Genomic DNA, 20,261 nt, shown 5'->3' on the forward strand with positions numbered 1-20,261 from the left:
ACCCACCAGCCTCTGGTCCTTGGGGGTCTTTCCTACCTTCTTCCTCCCCCTACCTAATCAGTTATTTCTCTTTTCTCTAATTTCCACTGTGCTATCTTTTTCTTGAGGCCAAAAAAAAAAAAAAAGCCTGAAGATCGGGAAAGTCCAAGGAATGCTAGAAAAAGGTGGACAGACGGATTTTATTTTAAAATAGTGATCAGGGGGCCTGGGTGGTTCAGTCATTAAGCATCTGCCTTTGGCTCATGTTAAAATCTCGGGGTCCTGGGATCGAGCCCCACACCTCCTTCTTGCTCAGCAGGAAACCTGCTTTCCCTCTCCCACTCCCCCTGCTTGTGTTCCTGCTCTTGCTGTTTGTCAAGTAAATAAATAAAATCTTAAACAAAATAGTGATCAAATTGTAAAATATTGTGTTAGCCCTTGCAAGAGCTATACAGCATTAGAAAGCATAGACCTTGTTGGCAAGAAACTTATACACACAAATGTAATGCTAAATAATGACTCAGAAGTCACATGAATTTATGAGGAAACAAGAAGTCAGTTCATAATTGCCCCCACACTTTTTTTTTTCTTATTTTTCCCTTTCAAGGAATTAAAACTCCTCAGCTGCCTGTGGGAATTTCTTGAAGTTAGAAGCTAAATGGAACCTGGTCAGACTCTGTATCAACAAATATTACTATAGCTTAAATCTGTGATTAAACTAGAAATATCAAGGTGTTACCAGGGAATTTACTTACTCTGGGCAGTCCTGGATACAGATGAATTCAAAGACCAAAGGATCTGAATACTGCTCTTAGAATTACAATGTCATTTGCCTTCTTTAAGATCCATTAGTTGGAAGACTTTATTTCAAATATAAAAAATTGAGAGCAGCAGCAGCAGCACAATTTTAGGACTGGTGTGGAAGGAGATGGTTGTGTTAGTCAGGGTAAGTATGGCCAGCTGCTGTAACAACAACATCTAGGTCTCCAGGCCTTGACAGAGTGAAGGTGATTTCCTTCACTCCATGGTCCACTGTTCTCCAGAGTCACAGGGGACCTAGACTCTGCCTTTAGTGCATGGCTCCCAAGCTCACCCTGGGTGACACTGAGCCCAGTAACAGGGTGAGTGAGTCTGCAGGATGGAGCGGGAGGTCTTTACGGGCCTTCCTTGGAGGTACTACACACCACTTCCTCTCATTTTTCACTGTTCAGACCTCATCATGTGAGTTAGGCTCCATCTAATTCAAGAGGGATGGGAAATGTCATCTAGTCGTGAGCCCGGGAGAAAACGGCAACAGGAAGGCAACAGGTTTGGTGAGCCCATCAGAGCTTCTCTGCTATATTTGTGAGCAAAACTCTCTGACCGCAGAATGCTCCCCGTGACCAGAATCCTTTCGTGTATGAAGAGAGCGGGAGTGTCAGAGGCATGCTAGGTCTACCTGTCCTCCCTCCCTCCCTACCTCCTTCTCCGGCTTCCTCATCTCCGCCCACCCTCCTTGAGAGAGTGGGTAGCATGGGAAAGCCTGTGTCTGCACACTCACAGGCACCGTCCAGGTTTCTGCAGAAAACAGGGGCACTAGTAGTCAGAAGTGGGCTTCTCTTCCAGGTGCGTGGCAGCACCCGGCCCCAGCTCGGAAGGCACAGCACATGAATAATCAGCACTAATCAGTGTCAGGCTCATCACTGGACGTTGGCAGAGGCTCAGAGTGGCACTGAAGAGAAAGCCTGGGAGCTATGCTGGGCATGTGGGGTGGGGAAGGAACTAAGGCCTACTGAGCCTGTGGGTGGAGGACAGTCTGTGCCGGGAAGGTTCTGCTGAAAGATATTTTGGTCTCTCTTGTGCTGTTCAAGCCAAGCCTGGGCCCCATAAAACATTCGCTTTGTTGACTGAAAGGGAATCATTCTGAGGCAGGAAATGCCAACAGTGCCAGTGGGAATTCTGCTTTTGCTCTTTAGTGTCTAAGTGGCTTTAAGGAAATGGATTAACCTGGTGTTTTCAAATGAGATATTCGTCCTCATTTCCTGTCCTCAAACACATCGTGTATATAGGCAAGGCAGCCTTCTTCTGGAGCAAGCTGCCACCTCAGGACGGAGGGCTGGCACCTCCTTAATGGCAGTGACATTTTTATCAATGGATCAAGCCCGAGGAGCTGGTTGGTTGAAGCAGCCATCTTCTTATGTTACACACATTGCAAAAAACTGGGGCCTGAGGAAAGGACCTGTGAGCGATGAGCCAAGCTTACCAAAACACAGTGAGGGTATTTAGGTTGTGGTCCAGGCAGAAGGGTAGTCGTCATCCAACAGCGGAATTGGGGATGGAGAATAATGGAGAACTAACTGGGGCATTCCAGGTGGGACCAGAGGTGAAGTCCTAGGTGAGGAGGATTATTGCATCCGATGAAGAATGTACAGTACACAGAACTCTGTTGTTCTTTCCTTTTTACTTCTTGTAAGTTCTAAAACAGTAAAATATTAAAATGTCCTTCTAGGGCCTTTCAGCTAAAAAATAATCCATCTTTGGGGTACCCGGGTAGCTCAGTCGGTTGAACTTCCGACTCCTGGTTTTGGCTCAGGTCATGACCTCAGGGTTATAGGATCGGGCCTCAAGGGGCTCCGCACTCAGCACGGAGTCCGTTTGGGATTCTCTCCCTCTGCCCCCGCAACCTCAAATAAATAAATAAATCTTAAAAAAAAAAAAAGAAAAAAACCACAAAACCATCTTCAGTTCATCTCCCCAAAGTCAGCAGGGGTGGAGTATATGAAATTGGAAAGTATCTTCCCTCTGACATTTCTATACTGACAGGTTCAGAAATCTTCAATCCAACCAACTCTTTGCTCCTCCATACAATCTCATAAACCTTTTATTTACCAGAGCAGGTCAAGCTCATAATCATAGCTTTCCTCAGAGATGGCAGTTGTGCTGGATGTTGACTCGAGAGAGATTCATGCTGAGTGCCTCCCAGAACTCTCTCACCCACACCGTTTCTTTTTGGGAGTGAGGCCAGGGTCCTAAGAATTTTCTTCTAGTAAGATCTTTGCCCTATCCCGTCTAGCTCTGGATATCATAAAATGAGAGCCTGGGCCTCCACTGCATTGTTACAAACAATTACAGTGGAACTCTGGTAATGGAAATACATGTTTTCTCGTACACTGTCAACCCGCCATAGAACTGCATAATCACTTTTTCCCAAAGACGTGTGTTTCCCAAAAGAAGCCTAATTGCAAAAAGATGCATACGAAATAAGCTTTTGATTTCTCAAACAATGGTTTGTATCAGCTGGGTTTATAAAACTGATTATAAAACTCTGAGACAAGGTCATCGCCCATCCTGACCACAGAAGGTCAAGGAAGTCTTTGTCATTTCTTTCTTTCTTTCTTTTTTTTTTTTTTTCATTTTTTTCATGTCCTCATCAATGATTTATTGTTGAACACTACTATGGACCATGAGATAAACTATACTATACAGGAAAGGAGAATCTTGTTGCCGAAAGGTATTAAGGAAATACAGTCCTCTGAGATTATCTTTAAATAATTGGGGGAAGAATTGAGATTCTTCAGGAATTGATTATTCAATCAGGAACTATAAATTTGGTTTTTGGCATAGGCACTGAACCAACGTAAGACCATGTAGAGTTGGTTGACTATCCGCATGCTTTCATTTTCCCATTCATATGTAACAGCCTTAGGTAAAATGCTCTAAAAATAAGCCAGATACTATTTCTAGTCCTGAAGTCATCCTGAACAGTATCCCCAGAATGGATATCGTCCTCAATGAAAATCAGGTGATTTGCTAAGATTAGGAGGGGAAATAAATCAGCTAAGTAATGCTTATGTCATTCACAAGAAACCAAAGTGAACATCAAGAGACATTATGAAGGTAGGTGTTTCTATCCACATAGAGCGCTGGGAGCCAGTAATGAAGGTAGATTGTAGATGCAGTTACCCAGCTGAATATTTAAGTATGTCCTTATTTGACTGTACAATCACACAGCCAAATATATTCAAGGGTGGTTTCCTTTATAAGAAAAAAAAGACTAACTGAAATGCTCAAAGATGACATTAGCTCAATTTTGTTTGAAAACTTAATTGCACCCAAGTGAGAAAATACAAAATGAAAGTTCTCACTGCAACAATTGAGAAAATACAAAATGAAAGTTCTCACTGCAACAAGGACAGATTTTGCCACACATTTTGGAACTCAATGTGATGTTTGTACTGATTGGGAAACTGCCTACAAACCCATGACTGCCCCTTTCTGATGGTCTGAAGGAAAGCCTTCTTTTGAGATTACACAGAAGTTTTCTCTTGAGAGTTACATCTAGGATTTGTTCTGTGGATTGCACCAACTGAAGCAGGGGACAGAAGGTGGCCACTTATTGAATATCCTACAAGATAGGAACTTACATGAATTTTATGTGAAAGTAATTTTGTAAATAATTTTGTCTTTCTGTGTCCTCTATACTATGTCTACTGAGACAACCCTATCAATTCAAAAAGATGAGACAAACCCTGTGATGTGTGGAAGTGTGGTCAGGCGCTGTGGTCCTGTCACCAACCTTGCTTTGTTATTGGAGCACATGAGTGAGGGGAGAAGCCACTGACTGTGGTGACCTTCAATCCTTTGCAGTGCTTCTGGTTTAAGTCCTGATCTGTTTCTTTCCTTTGGAGAGCTCTGGAGCCTTAGAAATGTCTGATGTGGCTTCTTCACACCCAAACCAGCCCCAAAGAGCCCAGGTTCCTCTCTCCTTTCTACAGAGTTGTCTTCTGAGTTCCTCGGGTCAACTGGACTGTGGGAATAGTACTGGGAACTCTTACTGTCTTTCTGAAATACTTTCTAGAACCCAGGAAAGGGTAAATGAGCTCTGTCTCATGAAACAGAGTCTGGAGAACTTTCGCCTAGAATTCCCCTGACATGACTTAATCCTTCCCACTGAAAGCAAACATTGCCTATGTCACCACCACTGCCTGCTTCTACTGTCTGTTCGTCAATCTTTTATTCAACAAACTCTAAGTGTACCATAGCCCCAGTCTATCTAGGACCTTCAAAGATGATTAAGGTACTGTCCGTGCCCTAAAGGGGCTCACACTAGTTTGACAGATGATGTATGTATAAATATATATCCATAAAAATCAGCTAGAAGATAATGAGTGCCATGGGAGAAACCCAATACCATGAGGGTTCAGATTTAAGAGGAGGGCTCAAGGAAGGAGTGACAGTTGAGCTGAGCCTTGAACGGGAACAATATGGCACCCTGGCATGGGGAGCCACAGGACACTGGTGCCATTGATGGGACATCAGTAGATAAAAAGGAAAGATAGGGATTTGGGTGGTGGTTGTGGTGGGTGGGGGCTACAGGCTGAGGCACAGCAGGGAGGAGGTAGGGGTGACATAATGCTCTGGTTCTGGACATGCCGCGTTTGAAATTGCAGCTGGAGATTCCAGTGGAGCTTTCCAGCAAGCAAAAAGAGCAATCCTGAGAAAGTTTAAACTTGGGATCATGTATGCACAAAGAGGCCCACTGAGATATTGGATGTTGCTTAGGAACTGGAGCTAAACCCTATAGTGAAGCAATTAACACTAAGCAACAGATACTAATGTCTTCGTTACTGGCAGGCAGGCTATATACCACACCAAAGGGAGAAACAGGGCTTTTTAGAAATTTGGGGAGACTCTCTCCTAGATTAGACTCTCTCCTAGATTACCTCCAAATAAGCCTGGTCTCTGGTAAGTGGATACTGGTGGGGCATTTTGGTACAGTGATCCCATGATTAAAAGCTGATCTGTCCCTTTAAATTAAAAAAAAAGAAAAAAGAATGCTGTTCTTTTCTCCTCATCCAGCACTGTTTTGAGGTTGACGTCATGAACACCCCCTTTTTCTTCTTGCTGTCTGGCGGACCCCATCTCCTCCAAATGATGTAGATGCGTGTTCTAGCCCTTCTGTGATCTGTCTGCTGCTGTACTATTATAAGCATTATCGATCACACAATCCATTAGGGCACCATTCACCATAAATAATTTATCCCTTCAGGCATGAGCTCGTCTCTGCCACAGATGCCATCAGCAAGAATCCCCTTCAGGAGGTTTGGGCTGGGGGGAAAACAACCGCATTCCAAATGTAGTTTAAACACGCAAGGCCCAGGGAGAAATAAAAATAATGACTGAGCAAACCTCATGCCTGGAGACTGGATTCTACTGGGAATGGTCTGTCAAAGAGAGAACAGTTCTGAAGTTCTCCTGGCCAGCGCCGCTCCCCCAAAAAGCATGTTGTCCTGACAAACAGATATAAGCCTGTCTTCGTAGCTGAGGGAATTTGTTTAGGCGACATATCAATATTTGTTGAACACACTAGAGCAATGCTAAATATTATAATTGCCGGCGACTGGCGAAGCTGAGGGAAGGGTAGGAACAGGCAGCAGAAGACACAGTAGACCTGGTCTTGTAGTGGCACAGACCTTAAAATTCCTTTGGCCAAATAGGAAAACACGTGTAATTAAAATGACAAGATGTCTGACAGAAATAAACAGAAGAACACAAGAGCATTAGAGCTCAGTGTGCATAAATAACTTGTGGTGGGGCGCGGAACAGTGACAGAGTGCTCAGACCTCAGGCTTTCAGCAGGATTGCAAAGAAGAAAGAGCCAAAGAGATGGAGAGGTGAGGAAGAGAGATGTTCTTCTAGGCGAGGAGGATGGAGGGGCCAGAGTGTTTAGCTGGGAGCTCATGAATCACAGGCGTCAGCAAACAGATCTCAGCTGGGGCAGAAACTCTATGGTGTGAAAATCTGAGAGTAACAAGTCAGGCTGGTGGAAGGGGGCTGCTAGGTTGTGGCTTTCCCCACAGCATGGTCAGAGGGGGCTTAGATAGGGTAGAGAAGACCTGGGGAAATGTCTTCACCCTTTTTCCACTTTGAGCCCTTCTCTTTTGAGCTCCCTAGGACTTCCCTGCTATTGTAGGGAAAAAAAATCATTACTTACTTAGAAGATGTTTATATGCTAACCCTCATAATAAGTCAGAGTCAAGACAAGAAAACAGAGCCCAAGTCAGGTAGTTCACTAAAGGGAATTAATAGGGGAACTAGCCACAAATGGGCCGGAAGAAGAGAGGAGCCAACAGTAGCTGCCGAGGCAGCAATCAGCAACAGCTAGAGCTGGAGACACCAAGGGAGAAGAGCCTGGAACTTCCTGGAGGACATGGAGCCATGGTCAAACTGCCGGATAGGAGCTGGGACCGCACAGGAATCACGGACACCATGGAAGACAGCACCTGAGCCCAAGAGAGGGGTGGAAATACCACCACTTCGCCCCTTCGCCTGCCCTCCGACTTCCTGCTGAGGCCTCCCTTTGGCCTAACCTAACTGGAAGCCAGTTGGTAAGGAAACATAGGCAAGGAAGTTTGTACATTTGTAGATATCAGTAGTGGAAGGGTAGGCAACGATAGCTATTCCCTTGATGATCAATACATTTGCAGACAACCCTCAAAGGAAAGCAATGCCTCTCAAACGGATTCAAACTGGTGGAATCAAACATCCCGTGAGGCAATATTTTGGGACATGATCTTCTTAGGGACTCTGCAATTAACAATACTCGGTCCACCACCCGTCCTATAATAGAAGAGCTGAAATCAGGATCACAGCTTAGCTGGGGAGTTGCTGAGGTCTCTCTTGAGGGGTCTGAGACTCCTTCCACCATGACTGCCCTAAGGTTAGCTCTGGAGAAGACTCAGCCAAACTCTGGCCCAATGAGAGAGGTTGAGGCTCAGTGAAGGCTGAGCAGGAACTGACCAGTCTATGATTTCTGCTCCTCTGACTCAATTCCAGAGGTAAAGTCTGATGGCCCAGAATTCTCTAGTCTCTGGTTCCTTACAAAGGTCCTCTGAGGTCATTTCTGGGCCTCTACTGTTCCTTGGAGACCTCGCACACCTCAGTGGAGCATTCTTGACTTGTCTGAGTCTCTTGGGCCTGATTTGAGTAACAGAGCAAAGCACACTCAAGTTTTACCAAGGAGGCTCACACCAAAGCATTCTAAGGCCCAATGGATGCTCTTAGTGGGTCTACCACAGAAATCCTGTCCCCAAGAAGATATTACTGAGTAACCTTTAGAGTCATATGCCTTTCCATTAAACAGTTCAAAATTTCAAATCGTGGTCACAACTAGGGATGATAAGAAGACAGAGAGACTCTGTTTTGTTTTACCCCAAGAAGCTAATGTTGATGTACAACACATTCATTTAATATAGTTCATTTAACATGGACTGATCCACCACAGAGCAGATGGCCTTATAGAGACCTGATCCCTGCCCTTATGCCAATTCAGTCAGGGCCAGAAAGAGGGAGTCAGAGGCTTGCTGGTGGCCTCCCAGGAGGCAGAACACTGATTTTCAAGAGGCAGAACACTGATTTTCAAGAGTGGGATATAATCACTGCTCCGTTCACCTGTTTGGTACTATTGCCGCAACGCCCTAATCCTGAAACAGAGCTTGACAAAACAGGTTTGTTGTTGAGCCAGGCTGCTAATTGTGCTGGTAATTTAAAAAAAATTGGCTGTCCTCAGTTTGGCTCACGTTCCCTACCTTGAAACCTTCCAAATCGGTGTCTGCCTTTCACAATGAGCAAAACAAAACACCTGCTCTATTTCCCCCACTCATTTTCAAAAACTTTCAAACGCCCCTGCTGCTCTGACAGAGCCGGGAAGGACGTTCGGGATTTCATTCACAAAGACACGAGGTGCGCTGCAGGCAGCAGGTCTATATATAGCCAGGGACGACAGAGGGCGACCGCTGACGATGCTCCAAGGAGCTGAGGGCACGACCGCCCTCGCGGCCCCCTCCCAGGCTTCTCGGAGGACGCCCCGTTCCATTAGGAGTTTCTGGCTGGAGGAGCCTGAGCATCAGTTCCTGGAGGCTGAGGGCCACGTAGTGGTGCACGGCTTGCAGGCTTGTCTGTGCATGCGCGCTCGTGGGGGCACGTCCACGCGGGGCTTGATGCATCATCCTCCTATATTTACCCAGTTGCTGTTTTGCTGGCTCTGAGAAGCATCTGTAAAAAAGAAAAAAACAAAAAACAAACCAACAGACCAAAACTGCCTCCTCCTGCTAGGCAAGCTGTCTGAGCTCCAAAGACACGCGCTACTGTCTGTGTGTGTGTGTGTGTGTGTGTGTGTGCAGGGAGGGGCTGTGACTCCCGGGGTCACCGAGGAGATGCCTTCTCCCTCCTTCCAGCCGGCTGAGCGCTCACCATACAGGAACACACGGCTTCCGTGCTCTAGCCTTTGGCCCTGCTGTCCTTGCTGGCTCCTAGGTAGGTCTGATTGGGAGTGGGACGATGTGAACAGAATGAACATTGGCCTGGGGAAGGGAAGCTGGTCCAGGTCTGGCCTCCGGGGCAGACAGAGTGGGACCAGTGACCGCAGCGAGGAAGGATCTGGGAAGTTAGCATGCGGTATTCGAGCTGAAAGGGATCACTGGTAGCATCTACCTGAGACTGTTATCTCACAGGCGAGGAAACCAAAGCCAAGCAAGTAGCGTCATCCAGTACCAGTGCTTGACCCTGAAGCAGGGCACTTCTGAATTCCAGTACAGTGACTTTCAGCGAGCCTGGACCCAGCAGCTAGAGCCTCAACTCAGCTGCAGGCCGTTCTCTAACAAACATCTTTCAAAACAGAAGGCCCCAAAATGATGGGCTCGAAGACGGTTCACAAGTCTTGGCCAGGGAAGCCCACTGGTAGGCAGTAAGAAGTGTGTTGGTAAGGAGTGACTAGAAAGGTCACTCTCCATCAGATCTCCGCCTTGTGCTGAGGGCCACCTGCTAACGTATCCCTGTCACCACTCTGTGCTTGAGCCTCGGTCATAACCCGCTGTGCAGGCGGGCCACCTCCTGGGCACATCCTTTCAACAATGACCACTTTAGACTTTATGGGCTATCTCAGGGTCAGTACCCACAGGGTGACTCAGCCTAGAAATCCAAATGGAAAGATCCAGAAGCACCTGGGTGACGCAGTCAGTTAAGCCTCCAACTCTTCGTTTCAGCTCAGGTCATGATCTGAGTCATGGGATCGAGCCCCACATTGGGCTCCATGCTCAGCATGGAGTCTGCCTGAGATTCTTTCCCTCTCCCTCCCCCTCTGCTCTTGCCCCCTGCACACACTTGTGCTCTCTCTCTCTCTCTTTCTTTCTATCTCAAATAAATAAGTAAAATCTGAAAGAAAGAAGGAAAGAAAGAAACGTAGATCCAAATAAATCTGGGCTTCTTTGCCATTTCTTAAAGCCTATTCCCTCATAATAACTTATCCAGGAAAAAAAATAGATCTCACTTCAAAATCCTGAAGAGTGACAAAGATCTTTAGTCAAGATTTCCTTGATGTAGGTAAGAGTGACTCAGAACTGCCTATTGAAAACTTGCTGCAGATCAATGTCTCCATTCTGTTCCCCAAATCTCACACACAGCGTATAGAAGCTACTCAAATTTCTCTCTTCCACTCTTGCAAAATCTCCAGCCCAGGGCTGCTTCTCCATCCCGACACTCCCTCCTTTTCCCACTCTTGGGATCCTTCTGGGTCCTGGAGGTTTTCTTTGCTCCCTTAGGTGGTTCCATGCCTTTTCCTACGTAAATCAAGTCACTTCTTTTCACTTTCTCCCAATTCTACTTTCTACCCACTTCCCTGAGCTACTGGGACAATCGTCCTCAAAGTGTGGGGAGAGGAAAGGTTGTAAATTCTTACCTGTTCATCCTTGCCACATGAACTATCAAGTCAAGCTGATGTGCAACCCGTTCTACTTGGTTGGGTTCCTCCATTATCGAATTCCTAAAGTGCCGGAAGTAATACAGTATTAATCAAAGGCTCCCTCAATCTGATGCATCCTTATTTTAAAGAGGCAGCTGCTGCTTCTCAGACACAGAAAATAGCCAGCTTCTCCCCTGGACAGAAATGATTTTAGGATGCTCTATGATGGGTGCGTTCCCAGCCACCTAGCTGCTGCCAGCTGGATTCATATCTCCTATTTCATGAGGTTACGGTCAAACCTTAAATCAACCCCAAAGAAAAATAAACCCTTCAGGAGCCTTCCTTCTCCATGCAATAGATCTGTGTCCCTGTTTTACCTGAGTAGGAACTCAGTGCCAAAAGCAGCACCAGCATGCTCAGAGCGTTCAGCACAATCTCTGCCATTGGAGAGAATCTTTTCTCTCCCTTGTAGGGGTCTGGCCTCAGACCAAATCATGGGAACTCTGACCCTTTTGAAAGTGTTGGCCAGTGGCTGAAGCCCTCGCTCTTACCCTGCTTACTCTCCCATGAGGGCCAAGTACTCCCTCATCTGCTTGGTAAGTCAGAAGGACTGAGCAGGAAACTCCGCCCTTTCTTTCTCTTTCTTTTCTGGATCTCCTTGGCAGAGGATGGGTGTGTTTTGCTTACTTCCTTCTTCCTGGGGGGCAGGCAGGAAGGGGTCAGAGTCCCCCCTGCTGCTAGGGCCAGCTCTAAAGTCCTAGCTCTCGCTGTGTTCCAATGGAAGGACAAAGTAGAAGCAGCAGTCCTTTTGCTCTGCACCTACATTCTACAGGGCTAGCCCTCCCTTTCGGGAAGATGCGCCAAGTTTTAGACTTGGGAAAAAGCACTGGGGAGTCTGACTATAACCACAATGAAGCTCTACCCTTCAATCTAGCTTTATCATTAATAAAACATATTCTTAAAATCTCCATTTTTCTGATTTCTGCAATTATTTCTCCGTAGCACTTGTGAAACCATATTGTCTGCCTTTCATTCAATTAAACTAATATTCAACTATCTATTTTGTACATACCCCTAGGGAGGGAGCACATTAACTCTTTCCCTTATAATGAGTTCATCTAGATCATGCAATTAACATTTCCCAACCATTCACCATGAGTGAGTCTTAAACCAAGTGAAATTGTAGGGCCATCCCAGATAAGTTCCTAGGATGATATCAAGGGTGAGGATGAAGACAAGCTCCATGATACAACTTACAATGGATTTTTATCTCAATGTCAGACAACCTGTGAAAGTCCCCCTTCCTCCCAGTGAACCTGGACTTGGGCAGGTAGTAGCACAGTGGTGTGGTTAAGTGTATGGCTCAGGGTCAGCACTTGAATTCATCCTTTCTCCACTTCAGTCCTAAGGCTGCGGGCTGGGAACTTATGCTCTTTTTTCCCTAATAAAGATTCCTTATCTGAGAAATTGAGACAATATCTTCTACCATTGTTGCAATGGCAGAATTGTGTAATGATCTTAGAACAATGCCAGGCAAGTAGTAAGCCCTCAATAAATAAATGATTAGTAGTAGTAGTAGTAGTAATAAAATAATTTTCTGTCACCAAAAATATTACATCAGGACACATCTTTAGAACGTGTCAATGAAAAGAAATGTGCTTTGCTCTTAAAATAATTGTTTTATAAATATTCTAGAATGAATACCTTATTTAAGAGAGAAAGAGCTATAGTGCTTTCTAGCAAATATGAATTATAATTTACTTATTAAAAAAACAAATACCATTTTTATCACTTTCCCCACACACACCATCTCAAGGAATATTTCTTAGCTGCTTTTAACCAAAGACACATGTCAGATGTAAGATGTAGTGACAACTGCCTCCTGAAAGTCTTGACATGGGCCCCTAAGTGGGGGCATTTCTAATTTTGAAACGAGCTATGTGGTTCAAAGCTCCATGCTTTCCAACAAGTAGATGATTGATAAGACTTTCTTGTTCACTGATCAAGCTTGGTAAAAAGGAAACACAAGAACTAAAAATACCGTTTATGTTTGAACTAGGGGCACTGAAAGTAAAAGGAGACCCAGATTTACATATGTGATTACATAATTATATATTTAACTGGTAGTTTGGAGTAAAATTATCCTTAAATCTGGGGATTTTTTTTGTTGTTTCATCCCATAAATTTGTAGTTGTTATTACCACAGGGCTGAATGGGGTTTTTTTGCTGATTTTCTTTTTTCTTTTCTTTTTTTTTTTTTTAATTCAAGGTACTGGTCATTCTACCACTTAGAAATTTTGCAACCTAGAGAACTAGCAAGAAAGAAATTCATTTGGATGTTATATCAGCCTTTACGTGAATTCTCTATGAAACTGAGATGACATCTTTCATTCACTAAGTAAAGGTGATGTAATAAATGCTGGTCACGTAGGTTCTATTCCTCCCCTCCTGCTGGAATGCCCAGGTGAGAGTCCCTCCTGATGAGTCAGTTCTCCATCTTTTCATGCCAGGAGAGCCTCATGTCATTTGATGTATTTGTCATAAATTGTTGCATTTCTCCTCGAACAAATAAACTAACAGTCACTAACCTGAAGTTTATCCTGAAAGCAAAAACACTACCAAACTGGAAATGTGGATTTTCAGCTTAGCATATGAGCTAATGTGGAGTGTAATAAGAACAGAAAGTTCATCATTTTTATTGCAGATCTTCCATCTGTACCTAAGAGATAAGAGTCTCAAATCCAAGTTGCCTTAGCTAGTATCCTGGCAGAGGCGTCCATTCAATTTAAGACTCTCTTACTAATTTATAAAGCAAAACCAAGGAAAAAGCAGCAAGTCATTGTTTTATGACAGAATTGTATGCATTTTGGGGATTCTAGTGGTTCCCATGAATGAGAACTCAGCCCCATAAGAGAAGCCGTATATATCAGAAGATAACAAAATACCCTAGGCTGATTCTTTCCTGTGCATGAATCTCCAAGAGACAGGGAAGCTAGAGTAGCAAATGTGGAAGTTGACAGGGCGGCAGGCCAACTGTTCAGTGGAGACCCTAGTGTCAGGAGTAATCAGAGGACAATGAGATGACCAGGGTCAGAGGGCCCCTGGGACCTGAGATTCTGTACAGTCATGAATGTGCCGGCAGTTCTGCAGGAGGGATGGCTATGTGGCTGCTGAGATGGCTCCCTGCCATTTCTTACTCTCCTATCTATTCTTACAGAAGCCCCCTACCACCAAATAAGTCTGAGTCCCTTGAACCCAAGAGAATCAAACACTGGATCATACTTTCTGTCAAGAATCTGAGGGTTAGCAGGCAAGCCAGTGTCCCCGTAGTAGACTGGGACTCCCATGTAAATTACCTGGTTCTCTGACCCCAAGAAATCCCCTAAAGAACGTGATATTCACTCTCCTCAGCAAGTGAAATAATAAAAATGCAAATCTCTAATCTTCCCCTGGATGTCAACAGACATTCCTTTTCTAGGGGGAAGTGACCTTTGAGTAACGGTACAAAGTAGTAGACTGTAGCTTAAATATTTTAGAACTGGAGAGTACGGGTAACAATCGCTAACATTTATTGTGTATCTCCACAGGTTCTGCGCTCTGTTACCTAATCTGATCTTCACAGCAGCCCTTTGTATATCTTCATGAGTAACGGGAGGTCACAAAATGAGGAAGTGGCAGAACTGGGATTCAAACTCAGTTTTGATTCCAGAGCTTGAGCTCCTAACCAACGGGACGTAAACTCTCAAGAATATTTCATCCTGTCTCTGAATGGGACATCTTCTGTTTCCAGTAACGTCTCTCATTAGCAGGTCCAAGTCGTGGCCCATACCTAGCCTCTTTGGGCAGCAAATAGGTCCTCTCAGTGTATCTACAGTGACACCCACCCTGTCTGGAGAAATTTCGTTGATTTTCTGTCTTCCACTGACAAATCACAAGGGATAAACTTCTCTTTGCATGCTCTTTTTTCAACACTTTAACCTAGATGATTTTTTTTTTAAGATTTTATTTATTTATTTGACAGAGAGATCACAAGTAGGCAGAGAGACAGGCAGAGAGAGAGAGGAGGAAGCAGGCTCCCCACTGAGCAGAGAACCCAATGTGGGGCTCGATCCTAGGCAAGGCAGAGGCCTTAACTCACTGAGCCACCCAGGCACCCCTTTAACCTAGATTTTTAGACGTTTCTCCCTTCCCTGCTTCTTGCTTTTTGCTTCCATTTCCAAGAGATTCTTGGTTTCAGGCCTTCCCCCCCGCTAACCCCCCAGGGGAGAGAAGCAGCACTGTAATGTGATTGTATTAGACATCAGATACAGGCAGCAGCTTTAAGATCCCGGGTTCCTGTGAGCCTTCTGTGGTGGTGAAATATGGCCCAAACTAAGAAAATGAGTCCTACAACCAGGCATCTGACCACAGCTCTGGAAAACGTCAGACAAAATGTGCTGTCGCTCAAGCTTAGGCAGGCAGTCAGTCGTGGTCTCAATGGCAGAAACACCAGCTAAAAACACACATCTCTGCTGTGGTGATGTCAAGGACCTCTCATCAACGCACCCGGCACCGGGGCCTCAGTCCACAGAACTGAATGGAAGAGCTGCTGTAATGCTCTAAATTGTTCACTTTGGGGACATTTTCATGCAGATGCTTATTTGAGTTTCACAGGATCCTTCTTACTGACAACCTGGTAGGAGGCCGGGTCAGGAGGAGGACAGTTTCCCAAGTCAATGGCCACTTGGGAGGAAGTCCATGGACTTTTTTTTCTCTCCTAGCTACAGATTCCTAAATATTCTTTTTTAAAATTATTTTTAATTCAAATTCAGTTTAGTTAACATATAGTGTATGATTAGTCTCAGGTGGAGAATTGAGGGACTCATCAGTTGCATACAGCACCCAGCGTACATTCCATCACTACTACCCTCCTTCAAGCCCATCACCCAGTTACCCCATCCCCCCACCAGCTCCTCTCCCACAAATATTCTTTAGTTGTTTGTAATGCAAATACCAGCAACCATTTCAACTTATGTACGTAGCACTCTGTGTCTTCATAGAAACAGGTTTGCTTTTACATGAACCTTTCTAAGAACACACCTCCTGCTTAAAAGAGTCAAATTGTGCCTTTGTTTCAGTGTCTTCATTGAAAAAAGTGCACAAAGACCAAAAGAGAAAAATAGGGATTCTCAGGGAAGCACTAGGCATGGGGAGCTAGTGGAGGGAGGAGGAGGGAGGTTTTTCAGAACACCTGGGGGGTTTATTCAAAGTGCTTTTTCCCCTGCAGGCTCCACCACCCTACTCTACCTCACCCTAGAAGGAATCATTAGAATTGAAGGCACATTGAAGCCCTCAGATGCACCAGAGTGGAAAAAAATCTTTAGTTACTGGAATCCAAAACATTTTCAACAAAACGGAATGGTAACCAGTTCCCTGGGAATTGAATCCTTTATTGGCAGGCATGATTCTCAGTCTACAAATTACGATGTGCAAGCAATATTAAATCTCTATTTTCCAGAAGTCTACTATATTGACTTGGAAACTCCAATCCCTCCAAACTCTGTGTGAAACTATAATCTCTGCCATTACTGAATAACCCCCTCCAAGGTCACGTAGGGCATCCAGCATATTCTGCAGTGCAAAGCTATCTGTGGAGGTGGAGCACTCCGATATTTGTCACCTGTCCCATAGGTTTCTGCTAAGACTTCCATTGTCTTTGGTCCTAAGGACTTTTCAGGACTGGTGGTACTCTATGTTTCCAAGTCATAGCTAAGACAGGGGAATCTTCTATGAGGTAGCCTAGGGGTCTTTTCTGTCTACGTAGCTCATGCAACTCTTCCTTTATGAGTTCCTGTGGCTCCCATTCCAGCTCTATTCCAAGATGTCCCCTGATCTCCAGTCCTCATCAGGAACTACTTTCTAGTCTGGGAAAGAGTCTTGTCCTTCTGTTATCCTCTTTGCTTCTTATAAACCCTTGTGCTCTTCTTTCCCTGCAAATCTTCTAAGTTCTACTATAGGCTCAGGGTTCTGGAAACAAAAACCAGAAGTTCTTGGAAGTTACATCTCCTTTCTCTCCCACATATAACTCCCCCCAGCCCCCACCAGTCCCCCAAACTTGAGGCACTTGAGCCCCAAGTCTGAGTAATAGAAACATACAGAAAACATGTAAAAACACATAAATAAGTGGCCCCAAATACCCCATCACATTTTTATACTCTCTTCATTAGTGATTCCCTGTTCTAGTTTCTAAATATTCCTAGAAAAATGTCTTTTGGCTATTATAAAAATCCCCTAAAACTTCAAAATTTCTTTCATTTTATTTTTCATCATGATAAGTGTAGTTTTTAATCCCCATCACCTATTTCGCCCATTCCCCCTCCCCTCTCTCCTCTGTAACCATCAGTTTGTTCTCTATAGTTAAGAATCTTGGTTTATCTCTCTTTTTCCTTTGCCTCTTTGCTTTGTTTCTAAAATTCTACATGTGAGTGAAATCATACGGTTTTTTGTCTTCTTTGACTTATTTTACTTAGTATAACACTCTCTAGCTCCATTCATGCCATTGCAAATGGCAAGATCTCATTCTTCTTTATGGCTGAATAATATTTCATGTATATACCACCTCTTCTCATCCATTCACCTATTAATGGATATGAGCTGTTTCCATATTTTGGATATTATAAAAAATGCTATATTTTATTGTAAATAATAAACATAGGGATACATGTTTTGTATTTTTGGGGCAAATAACCAGTAGCACTGGTTACTGGATCATAGGAGAGTTTTATTTTTAATTTTTTGAGGAACCTCCATATTGTTTTCCACAATGGCTGTACCAGTTTGCATTCCCACCAACATGCAAGATGGTTCCTTTTGGTCTGCATCCTTGCAAACACTTGTTGTTTTTGTGTTTTTTATTTTAACCACTCTGACAGGTATGAGCTGATATCTCATTGTAGCGTTGATTTACATTTCCCTGATGATGAGTGATGTTGAACATTTTTTCATGTGTTTGCTGGCCCCCTGTATGTCTTCTCTGGAGAGATGTCTGTTCATGTCTTTCAACCATTTTTAATTGGACTATTTGTTTTGTGGGTGTTAAGCTGTATCAGTTCTTCATATATTTTGGATACTAACCCTTTATCAGGTATGCCATTTGCAAATATCTTCTCCCATTCAGTAGGTTTCTTTTTAGTTTTGTTGGCTGTTTTCTTCACTGCCGAGAAACTTTTTATTTTGATGCTGTTTATCTTTGCTTTTGTTTCCCTTGCGGCAGGAGACATACCTAGAAAAGTGTTGTGATGGCCAATGTAAGATAGGTTACTGTCTGTCCTCTCTTCAAGGATTCAGGTGTCAAATTTAGGTCTTTAATCCATTTTGAGTTTATTTTTGTGTATGGTGAAAGATATGAAAGATATGTGGTCCAATTTCATTCTTTTTCATGTGGCTGTCCAGCTTTCCCAATACCATTTGTTAAAGAGACTGTCTTTTTCCACTGTATATTCATTCCTCCTTTGTCGAGAATTACTTGACCGTATAATTGTGGGTTTTCTATTCTATTCCATTGATCTATATATCTATTTTTATGCCAGACCCATACTGTTTTAATTACTATCACCTTGTAATGTAACTTGAAGTCCAGAATTGTGATACCTCCAGTTCTGTTTGTTTGTTTGTTTGTTTTTCAAGATTGCTTTGGCTATTCAAGATCCTTTGTAATTCCACACAAATTTTAGGATTTGCTGTTGGTATTTGATATGAATTGCATTAAATCTGTAGATGCTTTGGGTACTATAGACATTTTAACAATATTTGTTCTTCCAATCTGTAAGCATGGACATGTTTCTATTCCTTTGTGTCATCCTGAATTTCTTTCATCAGTATTTTACAGTTTCAAAGTACAGGTTTTTCACCTCTTTGTTTAAGTTTATTCTTAGATATTTTATTGGTTTGGGTGCAATTATAAGTGGGATTGTTTTCTTAATTTCATTTTCTGTTGCTTCGTTATTAGCATATAGGATTGCAACAGATTTCCATACATTGATTTTGTGTCCTGCAACTTTATTGAATTCATTTATCAGTTCTAGTAGTTTTTGGTGGAGTCTTTAGGGTTTTCTTTATATAATATCATGTAATCTGCAAGTAGTGAGAGTTTAACAATTTGGGTAAAATCTGGGTGCCTTTTATTTATGTTGTCAAATTGCTGTGGCTAGGACTTCTAATACAATGTTGAATAAAAATTGGTGAGAGTGGACATCTTGTCTTGTTCCTGACCTTAGTGGGAAAGCTCTGTTTTTCCACCATCGAGTATTGTCTTGGCTGTGGGTTTTTCATAAGGCCTTTATTATACTGAGATGTGTTCCTTATTGACCTACTTTGCAGAGGATTTTTATCATGAATGGATGTTGTATTTTGTCAAATGTTTTTTTCTGTATCTATTGAAATGATCATATGTTTTTTATCCTTTCTCTTATTGGTGTGACATATCATGTTAACTGTTTCATGAATATTGAACCACCCTGCATCATGGGAATAAATCCTACTTGACTGTGGTGTATTTTTAACATGTATCATTGGATTTGGTTTGATAGTATTTTGTTGAGGATTTTTGCATCTATATTCATGAGAGATAATTGCCCTATAGTTCTCTCCCCCCCCCCTCTCTTTTTGGTGGTATCTTTATCTGGTTTTGGTACCGGGGTGATACTGGCCTCACAAATGAATTTGAAAGTTTGCCTTCCACTTTTACTTTCTGGAATTTTAAATCTTTCCTTATTTTATTTAAATCTTTCCTTATTTTATTTTATTTTATTTATTTTATTTTTAAGTTATCTCTAAACCCAATGTGGAACTCAACCCCAAGATCCAGAGCTGCATGCTGTACCAACTGAGCTAGGCAAGCATCCCTGGAATTTTAAATTTTAAAACATGACTAACGGTTGTGGTTAAAGCCAGAGATTTAAGAGCTGGAAAAAGCATTGTTCCTACCCTTACAAGAAGAAGAAAAAAGTGAATAAGCTTCAAATTAACAACTTTTAAGGTACCTATCAGAGAACTAATACTGCAGGTAAATAACTAACTTAAAAAGACTTTAAAAGGCTTGCAGGAAGAAACAGGATTCAAGCATTTGCTTACCTGAGACAGATGCTGCCAAAACCCATACAAGCAGGTAAGAAGATTAAACCAGAAATGTTTAAAGAATTGCTAAAGGCCAAAGGTGGGCTAGCATGAGAGTGTGAAGTCCCAGGGGGCTGCAGACATAGGATGGTTCATACCCTCTTGCAGGTTTTTCCTCTGGGAACACCAGGTGCTCATAGGGAAGATCAGGGAAAATCCTAAAAAAAATGTCCTGTAAGGTGCTAGTTGGGGAAGGAGAACAGCAGCCATTGTCCACTGTCCACTGTCACCTTGATATATCTCCTTTATCTCTTTTACCCAACAAAGCATTAATCTGCAGCAGACAGAGGATCAAAACTATACCCTGAGAGTATTGGTAGAAATTAACTCTAGCTAGAAGGAGAGAATGGGGGTGGAGAGATAGGGGGAGAAGTTTCTCCATTGGGGGAGGGGTGAGAATACTTGCTAGGGC

At 43.3% G+C, this 20,261-nt stretch overlaps 1 long non-coding RNA gene across 1 annotated transcript in view; it reads right to left on the reverse strand.

Moving 5' to 3' along the window:
• Positions 1-8,239: 8,239 nt before the first annotated feature.
• The window catches only part of LOC132003247 (uncharacterized), a 56,500-nt gene continuing 44,478 nt past the window's right edge, over positions 8,240-20,261 (reverse strand). The window contains exons 3-4 of the long non-coding RNA XR_009400162.1: positions 10,694-10,777; positions 8,240-9,012 (exon numbers count right to left, since the gene is read on the reverse strand). This is a non-coding gene — a long non-coding RNA (uncharacterized LOC132003247). The remainder of the gene's footprint in view (positions 9,013-10,693; positions 10,778-20,261) is intronic.

The sequence above is a fragment of the Mustela nigripes genome, chromosome 1, assembly GCF_022355385.1.
Source record: "Mustela nigripes isolate SB6536 chromosome 1, MUSNIG.SB6536, whole genome shotgun sequence".
Classification (NCBI taxonomy): domain Eukaryota; kingdom Metazoa; phylum Chordata; class Mammalia; order Carnivora; family Mustelidae; genus Mustela; species Mustela nigripes.